The 12193-nt window shown below is 38.4% G+C and overlaps 1 protein-coding gene and 1 long non-coding RNA gene across 2 annotated transcripts in view; both read left to right on the forward strand.

The window, feature by feature from the left end:
* ank1a (ankyrin 1, erythrocytic a) overlaps positions 1–12193 on the forward strand; it is a 239117-nt gene that overhangs the window by 146097 nt on the left and 80827 nt on the right. The window lies entirely within an intron of this gene.
* Positions 3572–6853, forward strand: LOC121510270. Its single transcript, XR_005991927.1, has 4 exons — positions 3572–3787; positions 4299–4382; positions 4496–4525; positions 5901–6853. It is a non-coding gene; the product is annotated as an uncharacterized LOC121510270 (long non-coding RNA).

The following is a 12193-nucleotide window of genomic DNA, read 5'->3' on the forward strand; positions in this document are numbered from 1 at the left end:
TTAAAACTTTCCTAGTCCCAAATTCATACAGTTGAAAAATGTGTATGGAGTAGAACCTTTGTCATCACTCTCTTAGTGCCGTGACACCGGTAGGAGGTGTTATCATTAAGGATTAGGTTAGTAATCTCGCCTCAGCAGGCTGAGTCTAAGGAGGTTAAAGTCAGAGAGGAGTTGAAGTGGCCTTTTTGCAGAAGACCACAGGATAATTTGTCATGTCTTCATGGACATTAGCATAGTCAGTCCCCTTCACTGCATTCCTTGGCAGAAGAGCCCTCGTCAGTGTCCAAACTCAACACTGAGGACAGGAGAGACGTCCCACGTGATGTTTTCGCCCAGGTCACGGTCCAGTGGCACTGACTAGTGCGTCGCCTTCTTTCTACATGGCCCCCTCCTTCCCCTCTCCTAGCAGCATTTATCTCTCTGCATGGTTTTGGCAGCGATGTGCTTTTCCCAGCATTTAGCCAGGAGAGGGAGAGGAGGAGAAAAGGGGGCCTTTTCAAGCGGGGAATGACGGACGCTTTATTAAAAGAGGCAGGGCCCTTTGAGAGGCTGGCCCCTCTGTGCTCCCCCCACCCCGTGTGTCTGGCCCATTGTCACGGGGCGGTGGCAGCAACCCCCCCGCCTTGCGCTTTGTCACTGTAAGTCACCTCACAGACTGAAACAGACCCACTGTGAAAAAAAAACACACCCATTCTCCACAGCAACTCCACGCTTTCTGGTATCGTCTGGTCCGTGAAAAAAATAATTGTCTGGCTGTCAGAAAATATACAGGAGACACAGAGATGGGCGTGACGTGTGGGGAAGAAGGGGCAGGAGAAAGGAGGGATAAAGTTTGGGTGACACTGGGTGCTAGGGTGCAACAAATCTGAAAGGTGCAGGCGATAGATGAGGTGGAGAGGAGAATATTACCAAAGAGTGCTAGGGTCAGGCATGGAAAACAACAAGAAGAGGAAGATACTTTTCATCATGCAATTCAAGAAGAAAGTCACAATAATGAGGAAAATCATAAAAAAAGGTCTACATTCATGAAAAACTGTGAAGATTTCAAGAAATAATCAAAATGTTCAAATTAGAAAGTCAGTGTAAAGAAAAAATGGAAAGGTGAAGAGTTGAAAAGTTAAAATAATGAGGACAAAGCAGATACGTTGAGAAATCATTTGAAAAGGTAAGAAAAAAGTCAAATGTGGTGAAAACATCCAAACTGAAATATAAAAAAGGCAATTTAAATGTCAAAATGTAAGGGGGAGTAAAAGAAAACTGCTTTATGTGAAAAAGGAATAGTCAAAGTATCAAGGAAAATGTCAAAATGTTGGGGATGTTAAAGAAAATGTTGAAATCTTGAGAAACAAAACTCAAAATGCGGAAGATTAAAGTTGAAATTTTGAGAAGAAAAAAGTGTCAATATTGAGAAGGAAAGGCAAGTTTTTTGGGGGAAATGTAAATGATAATGAAAAACTCATAAGATTGAAAAATAAGGTAAAATGTTATGAAAAAGCTAACATGTTGAGGTTATTTTTTCAAGTTAACTTGGAGAAAAAAAATAATAAAAAAGTAAGGGTTGACCGATATTGTTTTCTCCGGGCTGATATCCATATAGAGTATTAGTAGTACATGAGACCAGGAACTGATATTTAGAACCAATCTGCATTTATTATGACAAACATCTACTCAATGTCAAAAAATTAAAGTTGCATGTTAAAAAATAGAAACAGCTCAAAGCAACACAGTAGCAGCAGAAAACAGGAAGTGATGACGCACGCTCCTTGTGTCAGTGCCACCCAAGCCTCAGTGTTGATTGGCTAGTTGTGACATCTAGCCAATCAGATAGTATGGTGGGCGGGGCATCATGTGAGACTGTGTAAACACAGTCCAGTGGTGAGGGCACTAATTCATTCATTTCATAGATTAGGAGTAAAATAAAATGCTGATACCAATAATCAGCAATCAGTCAAAACCCGAGTTAAACTGTTAGGGGGGAAAGAAAAGAGTCAAATCTTTAGAAAGAAAAGTCATGATAATGAGAAAGAGTCCAAATTGCAATTAATGAAAGTCCATCATTCGTTTTTATCACCCTATTAATCAAATGCTTTATTGTCCCTTTTTAGCACACTTTGTTTTAGCCATGTTAGCATCTCCCTGCAGCCACAGTGAAGTAAAATAAGTCCACCACTGCTCCTTAACGTCTCATTTCACTTTAAAACTCAGACAGCTCAGTGGACAAGTCAGAAGTCATCTGCACCATGTGTTATCAAACATTTGCTCTCTACTGTCTCCTGGTATTCTTTTCAATCCATAACATGTTCCTTTTTCTGTAGTAGAGTTCATGTCGTAATCTTCTATCTACCTATAAAACCAGGCCTGTATCCAAAACAGTACGTTACTTTTAGTTTAACCCTTTAAAGCCAGTTGTATCATATTGGATACATGATTTTTGAGACCTCTGTCTAAAAAACATGGTAAATAATTACTTAAAAACCTTTTGTATACAGTCTGATAAATGATAGAAAAATTCCCTCTAGTGGATTATCGGTTGCTGATGGAATATGAATAATTCTTGATGGTTCAAAGAAAAAAAACATCGATTGGTTGAGATAAAAGGTTCTATGGAAGAGAACAAAAATATCTTTTTGAGAAGCAACTTTTGTTCCCAATTCTGAGATTAAAGTCAGAGTTCTGACCTTTTTTTGTAGATATATTTTGGGGCTTTTTATGCTTTTATTAACAAAGAAGGACAGTGGATAGAATTGGAAATAGGGATGAGAGAGTGGTGCAGAGACATGCAGGAAAGAAGCCACAGGCTGGGCCTGGACCCAGGCTGCCCATGTACACAGAATGCAGACTTTGCAGCATTCTGACTTTTCCTCAGAGACTGAAAAGAAAAATCTCTAAAAAGAACATTTTCAGCCAGAATTCTGAATTTAATCTTTGAATTGTGTCTTTTTTCCTCTGATTCCGGGCTTCAATCTCCCAATGTCTCCCAAAATGTAAAAAAACCATCAGTGGTCCTTATCCTCTTCTGTAAGGTTGAGATTTTAGGCAACAAAAAGAGTTTAAATCTTTCATTTTGGGTGAAAGTCAAAGTTTTGAGAAAAATGTTGAAATTGTCAGTATGTTGAGAAGACTGCTGGTTGTAAAGAAAATGTTGAAATCTCAGAAAAGTACAACTAGAAATGTTGCGATAAAAGCCAACATAAGAGAAAAAAGTCAACTCTGTGATTGTTTTCCAGCATTTTTAATGACATTCTGACATCCTCATTTAAACTTTTGTTTATATATAAGAAAACATCTTCCTCTTATGTTCTCCTCTCCTACCTCACCCTTTTATGCTCTGAATAATAAAGAGGCTGATGGAGAGAGAAGATGAAGTTTCAAGGGAAAAATGTTAGAGAGCAGGTTAAAGTACTGTGTGTTTTTTTTAGGTAGCCCGACGTAAGCGAGGATGCAGAGTGTGGGGTGCGTATTTGTTTTTGTCCGGGTGTGAAATGTGTGTCTTTAGATACAGGCAGCATTCCTCCAGAGATAAAAACCCTGGGCCCCTCAACCCCCACCCCTCCACTCTCTCTCCACCCACCATGCCTACTCAAGTGTGTGAGTGTGAGAGTTTGGGCGTGTATACGAGTGCGTCTGAGTGTTGGTGTTTACGTTTGACGGGGGTCTGCGTGCCCTACGCTGCACAGCTCGCGGGGGGCAACAGAAAAGACAGCTGTGTGTTTGAGAGACGCAGAAAACGTAAGAAAGCCAGAGTGGAGGGCCAACAGGCATGCCAGTCAAGACGGTCACTTTTGGAGTGAGTACCACCATCTCCTCTGCTCTCCGGCTCCTCTTCGCCTTCTTCCTGCTCTGACTTCATCTCTCCTCCTGGCTCATTTCATCTCTCTCCTCTCTCACTTACTGCTGCTGTTTTTGTAATGTTTCGTTGTTATTGAATCCTCGCTTGCACTTTTTCAGATGTAGGCACCTGCCAAAGCTCCCTATCTTTCCTTTAACATCAGCAGGCCAACACTTCTGTCTCTGGCTTTGCTCCCAGGTTTCTTTGTAAGACATGTATATCGACGTATTGGAATGAACTCTTTGTCATTTTTGTCTAGCTAAATTCTTATTCAGCTCATGCCTCTCTGTGTTTGCTCTCAGCTTGCTAAGTACAGTCCTTGTTGTGAGCTGTTTTAGAGACTTCTCTTCACTTTTGTTTGAGTTTTCTGTCCAGAGTAGGCCTTCATTTAAAGTAGAGTTAAAACTGGTTCTTGTTGATGAGAAATTAATGCACCACTTGTGTATTCATTTCTTATGGATTATTCCAGAAGAAGTGATGAGTTAGAAACAGACGTCATAGCTTGGACCGAGCCTCCCTGGGAGGGAGCTTGAGTATCTTGCAGAGCTGTGATGTATGTCCGTTCAAGATTTGCATTAAGTGCTCATGTGTGGGTGTGTTTCTGGTTCTCATTTCCGCCGTAATCTTGTTTTTTTGCCTTCATTTGTTCCTCTGTTTGATGTTCAGATTGTAGGATGTCAGCCAGGATTAACAGTGGTAAGTAAACTGGAGGTCAGTAACCTGATTAGTGGGTCAATTAATCAGATTCTTTCTTGGGACTTCACTAAAGACTATAGACTGTTTGATTAACCGAGTTAGCCGAGGGTATGGCAACTCAGCTCACAAGGCCCAACAGACTGGATGTGTGTCAGCGCTAATTTGGTTTCAAAAAGTTGACCTGAGGTACTAGGGGAAGAGACGGAGAGTTTTAGGTGATGCAACTTGCAGAAACGTGCTAATTGTTGTTGATGTGTCTGAGCTGCAGTCAGTTTAGCGGTCGTGTTTTTCATTTATTCCAATATTTCATCATTAGATCATTGAGTCTGTGAAAAATAGAAACACTGCAAGTAAACAAACCAAGTGGCCAAACTTAAATATGTATCCAAAGACTGATTGCAAACTTTTTCAGAACTGTGATCACCTATAGGAAGTGTCTGCATCTATTTTAAGGGGGAAAATAGCTATGTCATGTTTATAAATTCAATTTTTTCTTTGAGAGTGCACAAGGGTTTTACTAAATATACGTAAAGTATTAAAAACACTAGTACCCATCGTGCAAAATGATCCTTACAACAGTGTTATCATGTATAAGTAGTGATGCACAATTAATGTAATTGCAATCACAATGTCAGGCTGTGCAGTTAACACAACCGCAAAAGAGGCTGCAAGTGTTTTTGTAAGAAGTCATATTTGAAAGGCTCACCAACATACCTGCAGGAAGGCATTTAAGTTTACAAAAGTTCAACTGTTGCACTTTGTAGAAGCTTTTTTTCTTTTTAAAAAAAGGAAAACCTTTTATTTTTTGGAAAATATTGAGGCATTTTGAAAGCAGAGCTGTGGAAACTTCAGGGTGTTTTAATGCTACCTAATATTTGTATGTTGTTAGCTGCTGTCCTAGATTAGGCTCTTAGTTTTTTATTCTTGTAATTGTGTCATATATGGAAAAACTTCTCCTAGCATCCAAAACTGAAACTTACATCCATCCTCCCTGCACTCAGAACTGTATCAGATCCTATAAAACACTCAGCCCTGTTTCTTTCCATTTGTGGGGAATTGTTTGATGGTGAACTCATCTGGCCGTCCCTTTTTCACACATCACTGTAAAGCAGTTGGTTGTTGCACCGCTGACCTGTTTTCATTCAGCTTAGTACTAAGTGTCGATATGTTAGACCCATCCTACATCCCGTTCTCTGTTATTTAAATCAGATTTTTTGCTGACACAGTCTAATTACATCATGCATTTACACAGTAAGTCACCTGAGGTAGTGCTGCTCTTCTTTTTCTTTACATGTCGCTTTTATTACAGTTGACAAATGCTGCTAGCTGTTTATAACTTTTTCCATCCATTCTCTCTCTGATGACTTCCCTATAGATCTAAATCCAGGTGTAACTCTGACCACACTTCCTGTTGCATCACTGAACACTTTAGCTGTCTATAAGAAAGGGCCGCACAGGTATTACCACTATTAATGTGAGCTTTTGTAAAAATCAAAACAATGCTTTCTCACTCAGCATGTGAACATTTTTCACACCCTCATGTTTGGTTCATGCAGCCAGGTAAAACTCAAGCTACCAGTTTGCAAGTTTAGAGTTGAAGATTGTGTGTTTTATGTTTGAGTCACAGAAATAAGAGCTAAACTTATTCCTCTGTATTGCTTGTCATACCATGTCCTTATCAAATACTGTAAAATAGTATTGCACTTCAAATTTTTCCTAACACTAAGAGAAAAACAGACAAATTATTATGAGTGTAAGGTTCAGATGTTCATTGCAAAGTCAAGCCTCTAGAAACCCACTATGTTTATTTGGAACAGCAACCTGCACTCTTCATATTGCATTATCATAATGCAGAAAGTGCAAATGTCACTTATTTCTAGCATCATTCAGCTCTAGTGTGTGACTGAATCTACAGCAATCATTCCAAATAGCATGAAATCCTCTTTTTAATCTTCCCATATGTTTTTAAAGTCATCTTGACTTATGCACAATCTAAAAACATGCAACAATGCAACACCTCTTCATCTTGTATTAAAGTATTTTTGTCGTATTTGTCACCTACCTCAATATTGTTAAGATCATATAAACTTTTATTGATCCCCCATTGTGGGAAGTTTGCTTTTTACAGCAGCTCACTAGAGGCCAAAAGTAATGAGCAATAAATAAAAATAGGGGTGTGTATTGGCAAGAATCTGGCGATATGATATTTATTGCGATACAGGGGTGCTGATACTGATATATTGCAATATATTGCGATACTATGAGCAAGGTGATATATTGCGATATTTTTATAATTTAACATATATACAATACTTAACAAATTTATTAGACAACCCTAACCCTAACCAAAGTAAGGTTTATGCCTCAGATGCCCTAAATTAACAGCATTGGTAATTACCAAAATCATTTTTTATGTTTCTGCAATGGTTAATACACCAATATGTAGAAGCTCTTTAACCCAAATGATAATTTTAATGCTAAAATTTAATTATCATTGTTATCCATGAATTTTCAAATTGACTGATTTACAAAAAAACTGAAAAAATAGTAAAGCACTTTATTATTTCTTGATTAGTATGTTAGATTATAGTTATTTACTTACATTCCTGAACAGAAAAATGAGTTTTAGTGGTTGAATAGTGCATTAAAGCACTTCATGATGCTGGATGGTCTCTGAGACAAATATGACAGGTGGTTTAATAAATTTGTTCAGCACTGTATATAAATTTGTATGTATATGTGGGTGTGTATATAAATGAACATTTATATACATAAATAAAACACTGTAATTTTAAGTTAATATGGAATAGAATGAAGCTATAAATAAAATGTATTAAAATTATGTGTATAATATATAAATAAACATATATGGTGTATTATAAAATATAAGGTCCTGGATCATCTAGAGTTTTAACTCTTTTTGTGCAATCTGAAGATGAGTATTTTTCCCATTTGCTGTCATGAATTAAAATGCTTTCAGGATTTATCAAAAAAAAAAAGTGGAAAAATAAATCACTACAGAGTAAATGTACTCAAATCTTTTATATTTCATGGTACATCAGCTTGTATGTCTTAACGTAATGACAAGGCGCTATGTTTTTATCTACAAGTCCCTAATTGGAAGTTCACCTTCGTATAACATTTATGCTGAACTGGACCACTGAACATTACAATACTCACTCTACTGGCTGCTTAATGCTGCAGGTCCCAAGAGTTTACTCTGAATTGGGTTAATCTGCATCCAGCTACTGTGCTCCTATAAACTGATCCTACAGTATAATGGCAAACCCCTTACCCTTAAAAGTAACTTATAATTACAGTCAAACAAACTGTAGGGAAGGAAAAGGTGCAATATTTTACCACTAACATAAAATAAAACCACTCAAAGAAATTTGAAGTACCAAAATATTTCTATATGTGCATCATTTAGCCAGTTTTTGTGCTTTCTGGAGACACGTTTGTGAATGAAATATCATCAGATTTACAATAAAGGTATGCCATCATTTTGAATAAGTCTAAAGAAGCAGAACAAAGCTTTGTGGAGCTTTTATCAGCTGTTGTTTGGACTGAGGTTACTTAAATTCTCCACTATTATCTCTCTCCTTCTGTCCCTCCAGACTGCTGTAATCTGCATAATAACTGGTGATGCGTTACTGTGCGGTAAAACACAGGATGTTTACCATATCTTGATCCTCTCCTCCATAGGTTCCAACGCCTATCCCCTACTTATGGCTTTCACCCTCTTTGTCACCCCCACAAAAGATCACAATAACCATGACAATCTCATCTTCAGGCGCAGGGGCTGCAGCAGGGCACGATATAAAGAGACAATCAATGAGAGCGGCAGGGACAAACAGAGGGATGCAGAGGGGGGGCAGGGAGTGTGAGAAAGTAAATAGTAAAAATGGGACAAGACACTTCAGCACATTCAGGAGCAGACTTTGAGATTTACATGCAGACAGTCTGACAGCGTGGAGTGGGAGGAATGGAACAGCTCCATCCTAGTGCCTCGCTCGCTTGCTTCCTGTAAATGTGTCCATAGCTGAACGCTCCCAGGGGTCCATGTCTGACTGACTGTACACTTACTACATCTCTGTAGCCGGAAACAGCCACGCTGCCTCCTCAACCTCTTCAAGCAGCCTGAGAGATGAAGGCAGAGATGGAGGCATGAGAAAAAAAAGGGACCAAGAGGAAAAAAATCAATTTCTAGAGCAAATGCAAGTCAGCAGAAAAGGCCGATGAAATGGCTGTTTAAGCACTCTGCAGTATTTTCCACATCCGCCCTTTACTATAGAGAAAAATGTATAGAAACACCCCAGTGCAGTTAGCTTAAATACACCAAGATAACAAGTTAAGCAAAAAAAAAATCAGCCATTATCAGAGAGTGGTGTGGCTGTGTGGTTAATGTTTAAAGCTCAGGACATTGCAAGTAAAGCAGGACCTGTAACATGCTAACATACGTTCTACCTTATTTTCAACTCTCTGCTCGATGCTCAAATAGCTGTGTTAGCTCTTAAAGTATTTATGATTTGCACCTGGTGCTGTGTCAGCAAATTCATGTTGTTTCCTGCATGTGTGTACGGCTAAGAGAGGAAGGTAATGGGTCTGTTTAGGGTGAATCTTTTGTTGATTTTAATGGTAACGCTGAGACTTTCTGAAGAGGATAATAATTCCATGTCCACAGAAAAATCAGCCTGAGTCTTTGGCAGACAGATTGACATTCAGTGGAAGAGCTCCAGGATTTGTCTCTTGATTGCATTAGTAAAACGCTTTTGGCTCTCCCTTCAGTAGCAATGAGACCCGTTCAGATTCAGAATAACTTGTCTAGACTGTTTGGAAGGACATGACATACTTAAAGCAGCTGTCCAAAAGGTAAATCTGATGGATTAAATAATGATAAGATAGAGGAGAACAGATCAATCAAAGAAAATCTACCTTATGTTTTGCTTACAAATGTGCCTCTTTTGTCAGATAACTCTTAACAAAAGTTTGGGGTGTTTTTAGTTTTTATTCCATATCTTAAGTTGGTGTAGTCCAGTGTTTCTCAACTGGTGGGTCAGGACCCAAAAGTGGGTCGTGGAGCAGTTTCAGTGGGTCGTGAATGTGTGTGGAGAAAAATGGTGGCAAAGGTCTATGACCAACATGCAACTGTACCATTTATTTTACCCAGTTTTATTGTGATGATGGGTAAATATAAATGTTTTATTGATACTTCAACATATTTATCTCCTTTTTTTGCAATAAAAAGCTGCTCTAACATGTTAATGAAGTAATTTCTCGAGATCTCTGGAAAATTGGCTAAAATTTACACATCCTGTCTCTTGCTCCAGTCATAAATTCTGTTCCATCCAAGATCTTGAATGCAACATTTTTATCTAAATGTGCATTGTTGAGCATTCTTGGAAATTTGGGTCACATTTTGTAATCAGAGATATTGGTGGGTCCTGAGGCTAGAGTAGTTGAGAACCACTGATGTAGTTTGTTTGCACTGACATGTAAGCTGCCAGTCAAATCCTGATGTGGACCACACAAAAGTAGCAAGGCTGATTGAAAATCTGGGTCTCAGTTAAGTTTTTAATTTTTTTGTAGTAAGAACATGACTTGAATCATACCTAACTGTAGGAAGAATTGTACCATAGCTCACTAAACATGCGTGAAAGGCCACTAGCATACCTAACGGAATATTAGTAGCTATTTCATTAAGGATGCACAAAGTTACCAGAATCATATCAGTGTCAACTGATGTTCATTTAAATAGTTTATTATCAGTATTGGCAGATATGAAAATGTTTGCTTTTGTTTACGACCGATGATCTGTAAATATTGGCCTTTCTCGACTATAAACATCAGCTGTATGTACGAATAAGTTTGCAGACTTTGGACCAACAGAGCTTCATCAGCCGAAGTCCTTTTCTTTATCTATTCTCATTCCTTAAATGTGAAAGTCTGTTTTGAGGACTGAGGTTTTAGCTCTGAACTACATTAACATATCAGTATCAATATGGTATGGCTCAAAAGAATTTGTAAATATCAGCTTATTGGATATTTGCAAAAAATCCGCTATCTTCCCTCCCTGATCTCTATGGATTAGCAAGTCATGGTTCGGTAGGGTTGAAAGGATCCATCATGTTAAACCATGATGACTTTATAAAATAAACATAAGTGTCATCTATATGTTGCACAAATACAACAAAACTGAAGTCAGATCTCAGATATGTCTTCTGTGTTTTTTCATTGCTGGGCTTGGTGATGTACAGTCCACAACCAGCGTCCTAGCAGGACAGAAGAACATCTTAAGTAAAGCTCTACAGGACAGGAGCAACATTCACGATAAAACTTTAGGGACTTCAGAAAAACATTAAGCTGCTCACAAATCAAATTTTGAAAAGTATATCGACTTAAAAGTAAGTTTTTTTGTTCAGTGATTATCATCAAGTATTTGGTTTTAGCTAGTCTTAGTCTCGACTAACTTTGTAAAGCTGATGGACTGGCCTGATTCCATGTTTGTCATCAGGAAAATCCTTTGGCATAGCTCCAATCTGGAACATTGAAGCCAGACCTGAAAACAGTTCTGACCAATCAGCGTCATTTAAGGAGAACGAGGCAGTAGCTACAGTGTTGGTTTAGTTGTACCAGAAGCTGTTAGCAATGGTTGCTATCAGTGTAGTGTTTAGCTCTGATGTAGCTTTAGTTTATCAGAACTGGACCACATTTCTTTATTAAAATAAGAGCAAAGAACTGAAAACTATTCATGGCAGAGGAAGATGCTTTCACTCTTCTGTCGACCTGCTTCAGCATGGGTTTGAGGTAGTTACAGGTGTACCGTAAGCCGGCGTGTATAGTTGCTTCTACCGCTGTAGTGATTAGCTCAGATGTAGAAAACCAGCAGTTTGATCAGACTTTGACAGTGATTGGCCAGTCAAGAATGTGACTAAAAGAACATTTGTCTTGTAACCTTCTGAGAATTTTTTGACAAGTCACACTCTTTCCAGAAGCTTTGAACAGGTTTCCCAGAACTTTTTTTTTTTTTTTTGCCTGTTTGTGCCTCACTTTAAACAGTTTCCTTTGCCAGCAGTGATAGATGCAAGCAATTTAAAACCTGCTAACCAATTAGAGAGCATCTTCTTTGCAGATCACAACTTTTGAATGACGACGCATGAACTCAGACCAAACCAGAGGTTATTATCAAGCATCGACTGATATTGACTGATATTATTAGTAGTTCATTTGACTGATGTTTGATATAACAAACAAAATGTACTTAATGTGCAAAAAGGAAAGTTTATGATTAAAAACACAATTAAAAATAAACCATTTAACACAGCCTCTGTTGACATGGGAACCAGCCCAGAGCAACACAGTAGCAGCAGGAAACAGGAAGTGATGTCATACCCTGTCTTTGACAGTGCCACCCAGGCCTCAGTGTTGATTGGCTGGTTGTCATGTGACATCTAGCCAGGTAGTGTTGATAGGATATTAAGTGAGACTGTGGCGAGTGAAAAAATGCCAAAGTAGCACACCTTTTAATTTAGTATTTTATCAATTATCAGTAAAAAAAAAATGCTGAGACCGATAACCGGCTAAATGCAAAATAGCCACCTCAATAACTGTCCAGGTCGACAGTCAGTCTTCCCCTGGTTATTATGCAACAATGTAGCACATTGGTTT

Source organism: Cheilinus undulatus, linkage group 5, assembly GCF_018320785.1.
Source record: "Cheilinus undulatus linkage group 5, ASM1832078v1, whole genome shotgun sequence".
NCBI classification, from domain to species: Eukaryota; Metazoa; Chordata; class Actinopteri; order Labriformes; family Labridae; genus Cheilinus; species Cheilinus undulatus.